Source organism: Dermacentor albipictus, unplaced genomic scaffold, assembly GCF_038994185.2.
Source record: "Dermacentor albipictus isolate Rhodes 1998 colony unplaced genomic scaffold, USDA_Dalb.pri_finalv2 scaffold_75, whole genome shotgun sequence".
NCBI classification, from domain to species: domain Eukaryota; kingdom Metazoa; phylum Arthropoda; class Arachnida; order Ixodida; family Ixodidae; genus Dermacentor; species Dermacentor albipictus.
Genome location: NW_027225629.1, coordinates 82,501 through 95,000, shown reverse-complemented (window position 1 = coordinate 95,000; position 12,500 = coordinate 82,501). Strand labels below are relative to the sequence as shown.

The window sequence follows — 12,500 nt, the reverse complement described above, 5'->3', positions numbered from 1 at the left end:
GCTGATCGAAACCATCCAGTTTGGGAAAAGCTAATTTATGCAGTAGCATTCTTTTTATTATTATTGTGAGAGACGTGAAATACACACCACGAAATGAACGTCCGCTTGTTACCCTTTTGTTACTGCGGTGCGAAATCATCGCGCGTAATACCGATTCAATTTTGTCTTGTTTGGTGGTCTGTCAGCACTTTGTGTTCTTCAAGAAAATCAGCTACAGGCTTTTAAATTATGTGCGCGAAACTTTTCTCCATCTGCCACCCGGAACATATTTAAAGAAGAGAGAAAGCAGCCGGGGCCTTGAGATTTCGAAAATGCCGCGCTCTGAAATTTTCACATCAGCCATTGGGAAGATAATTATTATCCGTCACAAACAAAAAAAAAAAACAGCTTTGAAATGAGCATTGATAGTGGCCACGTTTTTTCGGGGCATGTCTTGATGAAATAATTGCAGTTCAGTTCGTTGGTTCAATTGCATTTGTTGGCTCCTTGCAGCATGTCTAGATTTCATCTTTTTCAGTATTCCTAGTGTTCTCATTGTAGTATGAATAACCTGCAGATTTTTCGTTGTTGTTGTTATGCGTTATACAATGCTGAGCGATGTTTTTCCTTTCCTTGAAGCTAGCCATAGAAGTATAAAACTTTCTATAAACTCATTACAATAAGAATCCAGCATACGGTTCATCATCGGCTCGATAAACGTTCGGGAAGTGGCGACTTTTAATGCCGTGATCATGAAGCTTAACAGCAGAGCGTGTTCATCAGATATGCCAGGGGTGACGTAACGCAAGGCGTGAATCGAATCTAAGATTGAAATGGCGTTCTGAATTCTTTTGGTTCCAGATAGAACAAACAAAAATATATAAAAAAAGCATGTCATTGATTGTCATTCAAACCTCAAGAGCGCGTGGAGAAAGTGTTCCGGTTTACATTCGGCAAATCGAAATGAACGGCTAAAATTAACCTATCGTCTGGTTTCATGCGGGAGATCACGTGCGCACGCAAATTTCTTCGTACGGGAATTTTATGAAGTGAAGGCGGCTACAGATCATTTCCTTTGTCTAGTTCATGTTCGTAGGCGCAAATTGCAAACGTAATACTTGGAGGAACGTTTCCACTAATCTACAGGGGCTCTCTCATTTCTCCGATTGCTCGCAAACACATTGCATTGCTAGTCGTGACGTTTCACAGTGACGTTTCACCATGCCCGTCGAAGTTGATTACCAGTACCGCGCCAGCGTCGACCGGCCGGCGAAGCGACGAACTCAGCAGCGCATGCGCGAGGCCCTACAACACCCCAACCGAGCTACCCTGCTTATCGGAGAGAGCGAGTGCGCGTGAACGCGGGCTCGTCTGACGATCTGGATTAAAGAAAAAAAAAAAAGTGTGTCCGAGATATTGACAAAGACAAGTGGTCGCTGTCGCTCTGAGTCTTAGCGCGTTATAGAAAACGTGGGATGGCGGTGCTTCCTCGAGGGTCTAAAAGTACAATCTTCGAACTAGCGCTCCCGGCGGAACGTGGAGCTAGCATCCTTCTTCTTGGAACGGTTTGCAATGGACTGCTTGAATGTGCCGACCACGCGTCACGGGTCGCGTATAGAGCCAACGTTTGGCAAGAACGCGTCTAGCACAACCGATCGCGGTTGCGATAACCCATCGTTGGTAGCGAAAAAAAGAAAGAAAGAAAAAAAAAACACCTACCCGCAGCTTGTTAGCAGTAACCGTAAATGTGGTTCTAAATATAGGTTCGCTGGTCACTGAAACTTTCTCATAACGCACACCACTGTAGTCCAAAAAGAACAAAGCACGCACAATGGATATGATACAGCCGTCACCGCATGATTTCGCGTTTTCCTTATTGCATTACTTTCGTGGGCATGCGCGCTAGGGCCACGCAGGCCAGGAGGCAAGGGGAAAAATAAATAAGAAATGATACGCGATCCTCAGCATTGACTTGGCTGATGTGGCACTCGCATTTATGTTCTTTACCTTAGGCGAGCGCAACGCGCCAACTGAACTCCAATTTCCCATAACGGAAATTCGTATTTGGCCATTTGGTTGTATTTTTGGCTGATGTTCGCGTTTTTCGCCCGAGCATGCGCTTCACTGCGCCGCTCGTTGCCCCTTCAATGCGGCTTCACTGCCCTGCAGGCGTGTTCTGCGTCAAGCCGAACCACCAGGCAAAAAGCCTGGGCGCCGCCATCTTGTTGAGAGCGGCGCCGGGGACACAATCGCGCCTAGCTCATTGAGTTTTCCCCCAAAACTGAACGAAATAGCCTTATTTAAATGAGAAAGATGCCGCGAGTGCCGCAACGAAGGACCTTAAGGATTACCGAAGGGTAACTGAGGGCGACGCGACGAGCTTTGGAAAGAAGAATGATGGGTGTAGCGCTACGGGGGATAAGAATAGAGCAGATTCGGGGGGTGAGCGAACAAACGCGAGCTAATGACACCTTAGTTTAAACCAAGAAAAAGAAATGGGCGTGCGCAGGGCATGCAATGTGGGGGGAAGATCATCAATTAAGGGTTACCGACTGAATTCCAAGAGAAGGGAAGCGTAGCACGGGGTGGCGGAAATTTAGGAGGGCAGATTAGATTAGGAAGGGCGCAGGCACTAGACGGCGACCGTGACCGGGCTTACACGTGACCGGGGTGCTTGGAGAATAATGGGAGAGGTCTTTGCCCTGCAGTGGTCGTAGCCAGCAGGATGATGATGACGAAAAGGTAGCAACAGGTATTCATAACATACAGGTTGGAAAGCTGAGGCACCTCTGAACCCTTGAATATATTTCGCCACACTTGGCCATACGACAAGTTTGTTTTCGAGGCGCTCGGTCCCACTGCAGCGAAAATGTTGCCGGAAATCGGGCACTCCATTTTTGTTTCATAGGGAACCTTTCTTCCACTAGGGCAGCGGATTTTCGCAGGGCGAGCTTGCTGTCGTTTACGGATCAAAGCGATAGTGAACTCCAAAATGCAGTGTTGGCTTTGAGTGGGACTTACATTGATTGCAAAACCCACGGCTAATCACCCTTCCCCCCCCCCCCCCCCCAAGTGGCTCATTACAGCAGACAATCGTTCAGAAACACCGGCATCGTTGCGTATAGTATGGGAATGGTGCGTGTCACGTGAGTGCTCGCTTCGAGCTTGTGTTCTTCATTTTGATTGAATGAAGTCTCACCTAAGTGAGCGGGGGCCGATCCCGGAGGTAGTGCAATACCGGGCCGACCTGCGGCGGAGGTGAAGCAGGCTTCAAGCACTCCGCCAACTTCCAAAAATAGGTTTAATATCGTGGGTCCATATAGAACCCGTATCAGATATTAAGCTGATAAGAACAGATACTACACTTTGATCTTAGCCAAAAGGCCGAGAAGCGATGTCTTTCACTTCACTCCATTGTACCACTGCCTTGTGGGTGCCCTGGCGACATTGGTAACCTCAGCAACAGCGTGGGCAATCTTATAAAACCCAGCCCGTCTAGAGACTCTATGCTCTCTATCTCGCGAATCAACTCGCGACGCCTCAGTCTTTCACTGTTAACGAAACGCCGTCGCGTAGAAACGAGACCCGAGCGCAAGCTTGTTCGCAAGGCAAAACCAACGAAGGCAACCTCGTAGAAAACGGAACAGGCGAGCGGAAAACACGCGCAAGGGGAATGCTTACTTCCGTCTGAATGCGACCGCTCAAGGCGGCTTTCTTTGAGGCCTTCGTTTCAAGCCCGTGCGCAAGTGTAATACACTACGCGCATTTCCCTCATTTCCTTTTATTTACCGCAAGGCCCACTGAAAGTTTTCATACGGCACAGGCCGGGACGGATTGCAACGTGTCGATTCGACCGCTAGAATTAGGTAGCGCGCCTCATGTACGAATGAAAGAGAATGAAAAAAAAAAAATAAATAAATATAGAAAAGGCTGCGCACTCCTTCCAACCGGAAACATAGAGGGCAGGAAGATCGCCATGTGGAGCACAGGTGTTGTTAAAAAAGAAAGAAAGAAAGAAAGAAATAGCGCTACCCCATCATCTTTACCGTGTGCGTGTATACACACACACGCACACATATGCACGCGCACGCACGCGCGCGCGCGCACGCACACACACACACACACACACACACACACACACACACACATACGCACACATGCTAGCATAGCTTAAGCACAGCTGGAAAGCTCAGCCTTGCGCAAGAAAAAAGGACCACGCCCTTTCGCAAGCCCCTTTGAAACTTTTAAATGAGAAACATGTGTACAGCGAGGTCGTTCGAAACTGGCGCGAAAACGCACCGCGCCATCTGTGTGCGGAACTAGGAAAACCTACGGCCTTCGCCATACAGAAAGAAAGGTAGATGGCGCGAGCTAACGCTCCGTTGCATACTAAGAACGAGAGCTAGTGAATAATGGCAGAAACGTCTTGGGAAGAGAGAAAAAAACAACAACAACAAAAAAAAAGAAAGACACGCAAGTTGTTGGCTCGCGCAAGCATTCTATTTTACAGCGAGTAAAGAGCATAGCAACTTCTCACAAGAGCAGCAAGAAAGACAAGAAGAACGTGAGAGAGGGGGAGAAACAGGCGCGTTTCTTTGGAATGCAGAGCATGCTGCACACACTATGAAGTGCCAAAGAGACGGGGAAAGCAGATGGCGCGATTGTGTATGTCCTCAAAGCTTGAAAACAATTTCTAAACTACAAGGTGTGCCGAAGTCCGCCTACTCTCATCAGGTTGCTCCCGCCTCCAATTGCATTTAAATTAAAATTACAGTCGCCTCAGAGGCAGAGAGAGAGAGAGAGAGAGAGAAAATGTGTACACTTGCTTCGCGCAGCTGCACCCGTTCAAATTTTACAGCAACAAGAGCACTCCCGCAGGCACAAAGTCCGCTGCCGCGTCCGCCGGGGCGGAATGCACTCGCTTCCGTAAATTGTCGTGCGGCAGACTGCTGCATCGTAGCACACCTGAAACCGCGCAGACGTCAGCGATCGCCGCGAGATCGCTGCGAGCGCTAAAGTCCGAAACCACGTCCGCCGGGGCGGCGGGAGCTCGATACCCCTTCACGAAACTTCTGCGTGTACACCGCCGCACGGCCACGGCGGAGTCGCTGGCATCCTGCGCGCAGTTGCATTGCGTCGCGCCGGGAATCGTTGAAGCCCCACGCAGACGTCGGCGTCGGCCCCGACCTGGCTGCGAGCGCTCGAAGAGACCAAGTCCGAAGCCACGTGAGCCGGGGCGGTGTGAGCGCGACTAAGTCCGAGACGACGTCAGCCGGGGCGGCGTGAGCGAGACCAAGTCCGAGACTACGTCAGCCGGGGCGGCGTGAGCGAGACCAAGTCCGAGACTACGTCAGCCGGGGCGTCGACTAAGTCCGAGACGACGTCAGCCGGGGCGTCGAGCACGCCGCGGTCGCTTTTCCCACTCTTACTCGAAAAATGGCGAAGGGGCCGCGCTAGCGTGCCTTGAATCGGTGAGCGGCGGTACCGCGGCGATCGCGAGAGCTCAAATCGGCCGTGCCAAGGCCAAATATTGGCGCTCGGCTCGGCGCAGTACGCCGCCTTGTCGCACGAGTACGGCCCCGTGGAGGTCTGGTCACTTATCGCTGCTCTTATAAGGGGCCGTACCGCCCTGGCCGACGTTGTACCGTAGTGCCGTTTTCGGCTTGCGCGTGTTCGTGGTGGTGTCCGCGCACCGCTCCGCACTCGAGAATCGTGCCCACGACGACGCGAGCGCTCGGAAGAGACGCAAGTCCGAAACCACGTGAGCCGGGGCGGTGTGAGCGCGACTAAGTCCGAGACGACGTCAGCCGGGGCGGCGTGAGCGAGACTAAGTCCGAGACTACGTCAGCCGGGGCGTCGACCAAGTCCGAGACGACGTCAGCCGGGGCGTCGAGCACGCCGCGCGCGCTTTTCCCACTCTTACTCGAAAAATGGCGAAGGGGCCGCGCTAGCGTGCCTTGAATCGGTGAGCGGCGGTACCGCGGCGATCGCGAGAGCTCAAATCGGCCGTGCCAAAGCCAAATATTGGCGCTCGGCTCGGCGCAGTACGCCGCCTTGTCGCACGAGTACGGCCCCGTGGAGGTCTGGTCACTTATCGCTGCTCTTATAAGGGGCCGTACCGCCCTGGCCGACGTTGTACCGTAGTGCCGTTTTCGGCTTGCGCGTGTTCGTGGTGGTGTCCGCGCACCGCTCCGCACTCGAGAATCGTGCCCACGACGACGCGAGCGCTCGGAAGAGACGAAAGTCCGAAACCACGTGAGCCGGGGCGGTGTGAGCGCGACTAAGTCCGAGACGACGTCAGCCGGGGCGGCGTGAGCGAGACTAAGTCCGAGACTACGTCAGCCGGGGCGTCGACCAAGTCCGAGACGACGTCAGCCGGGGCGTCGAGCACGCCGCGCGCGCTTTTCCCACTCTTACTCGAAAAATGGCGAAGGGGCCGCGCTAGCGTGCCTTGAATCGGTGAGCGGCGGTACCGCGGCGATCGCGAGAGCTCAAATCGGCCGTGCCAAAGCCAAATATTGGCGCTCGGCTCGGCGCAGTACGCCGCCTTGTCGCACGAGTACGGCCCCGTGGAGGTCTGGTCACTTATCGCTGCTCTTATAAGGGGCCGTACCGCCCTGGCCGACGTTGTACCGTAGTGCCGTTTTCGGCTTGCGCGTGTTCGTGGTGGTGTCCGCGCACCGCTCCGCACTCGAGAATCGTGCCCACGACGACGCGAGCGCTCGGAAGAGACGAAAGTCCGAAACCACGTGAGCCGGGGCGGTGTGAGCGCGACTAAGTCCGAGACGACGTCAGCCGGGGCGGCGTGAGCGAGACTAAGTCCGAGACTACGTCAGCCGGGGCGACGAGCACGCCGCGCGCGCTTTTCGCACTCTTACTCGAAAAATGGCGAAGGGGCCGCGCTAGCGTGCCTTGAATCGGTGAGCGGCGGTACCGCGGCGATCGCGAGAGCTCAAATCGGCCGTGCCAAGGCCAAATATTGGCGCTCGGCTCGGCGCAGTACGCCGCCTTGTCGCACGAGTACGGCCCCGTGGAGATCTGGTCACTTATCGCTGCTCATATAAGGGGGCCGTACCGCCCTGGCCGACGTTGTACCGTAGTGCCATTTTCGGCTTGCGCGTGTTCGTGGTGGTGTCCGCGCACCGCTCCGCACTCGAGAATCGTGCCCACGACGACGCGAGCGCTCGGAAGAGACGGAAGTCCGAAACCACGTGAGCCGGGGCGGTGTGAGCGCGACTAAGTCCGAGACGACGTCAGCCGGGGCGGCGTGAGCGAGACTAAGTCCGAGACTACGTCAGCCGGGGCGACGAGCACGCCGCGCGCGCTTTTCGCACTCTTACTCGAAAAATGGCGAAGGGGCCGCGCTAGCGTGCCTTGAATCGGTGAGCGGCGGTACCGCGGCGATCGCGAGAGCTCAAATCGGCCGTGCCAAGGCCAAATATTGGCGCTCGGCTCGGCGCAGTACGCCGCCTTGTCGCACGAGTACGGCCCCGTGGAGATCTGGTCACTTATCGCTGCTCATATAAGGGGGCCGTACCGCCCTGGCCGACGTTGTACCGTAGTGCCGTTTTCGGCTTGCGCGTGTTCGTGGTGGTGTCCGCGCACCGCTCCGCACTCGAGAATCGTGCCCACGACGACGCGAGCGCTCGGAAGAGACAGAAGTCCGAAACCACCTGAGCCGGGCCGCGGCGGGAGCTCGACGCCCGTCACGCAACTTTGGCGTACAAGCCACCGCACGGCCGCGACTGAGTCGTCGCCACCGTCCGGCTGGCTGCACTATAGCACGCCGGGAACCGGGAAAGAACCGCGCAGAGGTCGTCGTTTTGCCGCGGCGTTGGCGCGAGCGCGCGAAGAGACAAAGTCCGAAACGGCGTCAGCCGGGGTGTCGAGCACGCCGCCCGCGCCGGTCGCACTCGTGCTCGGAAACGGCGAAAGGGCCGCGCTAGCGTGCGGCCCCGTAGGGGCACAGAAAGGCGATTGTTCTGGAAACCGCGCTGTCCATAGGCGAGAGATTGCCGTTCGCGCATTCGGTCGACGCGCTGCGCTTTCACGACTTCGGCATTGCGCTGCCGACGTAAGCTTTCCATCTCGCTCGCGGCGCTGCGAGGCGGCACGATTTTCGCCAAACGCTCGTCGAAAGTGGCACGAGTACGGCCCCATGGAGATTTGGGAACTTATCGCTGCTATTATATGGGGGTCCCAGAGAGCAGTCGCCCCCAAAAGCGACCTGGGTGTTTGATATGCGGCGGGCTTCGTGCCCGTCAAGCGTGTCCCCGGTATCGCTCCCGTGGATCCCACAGCTGACGTCTGCAGCCTCATCCGCTTGATGCGTTAGGGGCTGGTTGTCGGACGACGCTTTCTCCACGATATCGAGTTGTGTTCCGCATCGTCCTCGGACGAGTCAAATGCGAAAGCGCCGAAGGCGCGGGCGTGACCCGTCGCCTGGCGGCTTTGCCGTCTCGGCTACGTTGCAAGTGTCGGTCGGTCCACCTGTGCTGCGGGCTCAAGAGAAACCGCAAGCCGTGATCGAGTCGACACAACCAGTCTATCGAGAATGTTGCGTGCTTCTTGCCGCGTGGCGATACCCGGCCCTTCGGGGAGGGCGCCGTAGCGAGCTCGAACGCCGTCGTCTCGGACTGTGCAAAGTGCTACTCTTTGCAAGAACGAAGCGTGCTGGGGCGCCTGAAGGTGGCCTCGGCATCGCAAAAACGGCGTCCGGCCTGCTTGACAGGCGGGACGCGCAGTTGAACGATTACCTGGTTGATCCTGCCAGTAATCATATGCTTGTCTCAAAGATTAAGCCATGCATGTCTAAGTACATGCCGAAATAAGGCGAAACCGCGAATGGCTCATTAAATCAGTTATGGTTCCTTAGATCGTTTCTTCCTACTTGGATAACTGTGGCAATTCTAGAGCTAATACATGCAGTGAGCCTGAAGCCCTTTGGGCGACGGGTGCTTTTATTAGACCAAGATCGATCGGGTTTCGGCCCGTATTGTGTGGTGACTCTGGATAACTTTGTGCTGATCGCATGGCCACGAGCCGGCGACGTTTCTTTCAAGTGTCTGCCTTATCAACTTTCGATGGTAGGTTACTTGCTTACCATGGTTGTTACGGGTAACGGAGAATCAGGGTTCGATTCCGGAGAGGGAGCCTGAGAAACGGCTACCACATCCAAGGAAGGCAGCAGGCGCGCAAATTACCCACTCCCGGCACGGGGAGGTAGTGACGAAAAATAACAATACGGGACTCTTTTGAGGCCCCGTAATTGAAATGAGTACACTCTAAATCCTTTAACGAGGATCAATTGGAGGGCAAGTCTGGTGCCAGCAGCCGCGGTAATTCCAGCTCCAATAGCGTATACTAAAGCTGCTGCGGTTAAAAAGCTCGTAGTTGGATCTCAGTTCCAGACGAGTAGTGCATCTACCCGATGCGACGGCTCGGACTGAACATCATGCCGGTCCTTTCTTGGTGCACTTCATTGTGTGCCTCGAGAAGGCCGGTGCTTTTACTTTGAAAAAATTAGAGTGCTCAACGCAGGCGAGTCGCCTGAATAAACTTGCATGGAATAATAGAACAAGACCTCGTTTCTGTTCTGTTGGTTTTTGGAATACGAGGTAATGATTAAGAGGGACAGACGGGGGCATTCGTATTGCGGCGCTAGAGGTGAAATTCTTGGACCGTCGCAAGACGAACTACTGCGAAAGCATTTGCCAAGAATGTTTTCTTTGATCAAGAACGAAAGTCAGAGGTTCGAAGGCGATCAGATACCGCCCTAGTTCTGACCATAAACGATGCCAACCAGCGATCCGCCTGAGTTACTCAAATGACTCGGCGGGCAGCTTCCGGGAAACCAAAGTGTTTGGGTTCCGGGGGAAGTATGGTTGCAAAGCTGAAACTTAAAGGAATTGACGGAAGGGCACCACCAGGAGTGGAGCCTGCGGCTTAATTTGACTCAACACGGGAAAACTTACCCGGCCCGGACACTGGGAGGATTGACAGATTGAGAGCTCTTTCTTGATTCGGTGGATGGTGGTGCATGGCCGTTCTTAGTTGGTGGAGCGATTTGTCTGGTTAATTCCGATAACGAACGAGACTCTAGCCTATTAAATAGGTGCGGGGTTCCCAGCACCTTACAACCTTCTTAGAGGGACAAGCGGCTCCTAGCCGCACGAAACAGAGCAATAACAGGTCTGTGATGCCCTTAGATGTCCGGGGCCGCACGCGCGCTACACTGAAGGAAGCAGCGTGTCTTTATCCCTGTCTGAAAAGACTGGGTAACCCGTGGAACTTCTTTCGTGATTGGGATAGGGGCTTGCAATTGTTCCCCTTGAACGAGGAATTCCCAGTAAGCGCGAGTCATAAGCTCGCGTTGATTACGTCCCTGCCCTTTGTACACACCGCCCGTCGCTACTACCGATTGAATGATTTAGTGAGGTCTTCGGACCGATGTCCGGCGCGGCCTTTCGGTTGCGCCGGTCTGTTGGAAAGATGACCAAACTTGATCATTTAGAGGAAGTAAAAGTCGTAACAAGGTTTCCGTAGGTGAACCTGCGGAAGGATCATTACCGGATTGTTCGAGGGTGACGAGCGCCATTGTTTCTACCCCGTGTGGGTGAAGCAGCTCGCTGCGCCCGACGCTTTCCGCCGCTGGCCCCGCTTGGACGCGGGGACGGCTATACCCGAACATGCCGGGGATTGCCCGAATTTCGAAGGGCGCCCCGTGCCAAATTTGTTGCGCCCAGTGGACGCCGGCTGCAACCTTGGACGGTTGGCTTGGCCGCGCCCGCGGGTAGAAACGGCGTAACGCACACTGTTGGGTGGGCTTTCTGAAGTCCGCCTCGGCACTCTTGCGCGGAATGGGAGTAAGACGACCCGACCTGCTGCTCTTGCCCAGTACGAGGGGAACGGCGAAGCGTGCGGTCGGTCAAGGAACTGACGGTCGAGAGCTAATGCCGCTGCCGCTTAGTACACACGGAACCGTGGTGCGAGCGCTCTCCCGTCCTCCGCGGCAAACGCTGCCGAGTCTGAAAAGGCTGGCGGCTGCCGGTCGCTTCCTGCGGCGAGTGTGGAGTAACGACCCGACTTTGTTGCTGCCCAAGTACTAAAGGAACGGTGCGGCGCTCGGTCGGTCATGGAACCGGCGGTATTGAGGGTGCGGCTGCCAAGTACGGAAGGAACCGTGGCCTAAAGCACTCTCCCGTCCTCCGCGGCAAATTCCACCGCGCCCGAAAGGGCCGGAGGCTGCCGGTCGGCTCCCGCTCGTGACGCGCGAGGTGTCGAGTTCGCGGTTCAATGCGACGACGTCTGCAGGCTATTTGCCCGCCGCCGAGGGAAAGGCGGCGTTGCTGCGAAGTACCGAAGGAAACGCGGCTTTGCTACGTCGGAAGCGTTCTGCGGTTTGCGGACTTGTGCGCTTTGGGAAGGCGCCGCACGTCGAAAGAGGAAGTACGGACAGACGAGGGACTGTAATCCCGTATTCGAACGCACTTGCGGCCAGGCCCTTGCTGGCTTCGTCTTCCGCCTCAAGTAGACTTGTTGTGGCTCCGGCGCAGAGAGCCGTCCCTGGCACTGGCCGAGTGGCTTTGGAGAGCTGCGCGAGTACGCGCGCGCCAAGCTCTTGTCTTTCGTCTCGAGTAGGCTGTTGGATCAGCAGCGGTCATGCGGAAACGCGTGACCGCCGAACGAAAGAGCGAAACAGGAGTAGCGCACGCCGAAAGGCGCTCTTCGAAACCACACACAGGGAGACGCCACGTGCCTGAAACACTGGTTGTACTGTACTGAATTGAACAAACTATTTTTCACGACTCTAAGCGGTGGATCACTCGGTTCTCGGGTCGATGAAGAACGCAGCCAGCTGCGAGACTTGGTGTGAATTGCAGGACACACTGAGCACTGATTCTTTGAACGCACATTGCGGCCTTGGGTCTTCCCTTGGCTTCGTCTGTCTGAGGGTCGGATCACATATCAAGAGAGCCTTCGGCGCACAGGGAACGTGCGTCCGTCGACTCGTTTTGACCGCGTCGGCATCATGGACAGTACGTTGAGCGCTGAAGCCACGCGCCAGCAACCTCACGAGAAGGAGACGGTGGCGAGCCGTCGTGCCAAATCTTCGAAGAGACGGAAACGAGGCATTACTACTGCAGCGTGACGAGTGCGCGCCTCTGGCAAGACCGCCGCAGGATGGAGTCGGATACCTGCAGGGAAAGAGCGGTCCAAGCTCGAGGCGCGAACGTCTGTTGCCTTGTAGCGCGCACCTTTGCGAGAGAGTCGGAAGCGATCGCAATTTGCGTTGTTTGCCTTCGGAGTACGTCGAGCTCCAGAGCTGGTCGCTCGCTCACGTCACCGCAGCTGTGTGGGCGCCCTTCCGGGCTTCGTCGCACGAATGGGAATCGGCAGATTCGTGCGAGGAGCGGGGAGGAGAAGGGTGGCCCCCGAAAGCGGTTCGACGCGAGAGCGCCGTCTGCGAGCGAGAAGAGCACGGCACGGCGGAGAATTGCCGCGAGACGGAAAATGTCTCC

At 55.6% G+C, this 12,500-nt stretch overlaps 3 non-coding genes across 3 annotated transcripts; 2 read left to right on the top strand and 1 right to left on the bottom strand.

Moving 5' to 3' along the window:
- Positions 1-3,183: 3,183 nt before the first annotated feature.
- LOC139053170 (U2 spliceosomal RNA) lies at positions 3,184-3,375 on the bottom strand. Its single transcript, XR_011510267.1, has one exon. It is a non-coding gene; the product is annotated as a U2 spliceosomal RNA (small nuclear RNA).
- Positions 3,376-8,732: 5,357 nt separating this feature from the next.
- On the top strand, positions 8,733-10,547 carry LOC139053190 (small subunit ribosomal RNA). Its single transcript, XR_011510287.1, has one exon. It is a non-coding gene; the product is annotated as a small subunit ribosomal RNA (ribosomal RNA).
- Positions 10,548-11,784: 1,237 nt separating this feature from the next.
- LOC139053194 (5.8S ribosomal RNA) lies at positions 11,785-11,937 on the top strand. Its single transcript, XR_011510291.1, has one exon. It is a non-coding gene; the product is annotated as a 5.8S ribosomal RNA (ribosomal RNA).
- The last annotated feature ends 563 nt before the right edge of the window (positions 11,938-12,500 follow it).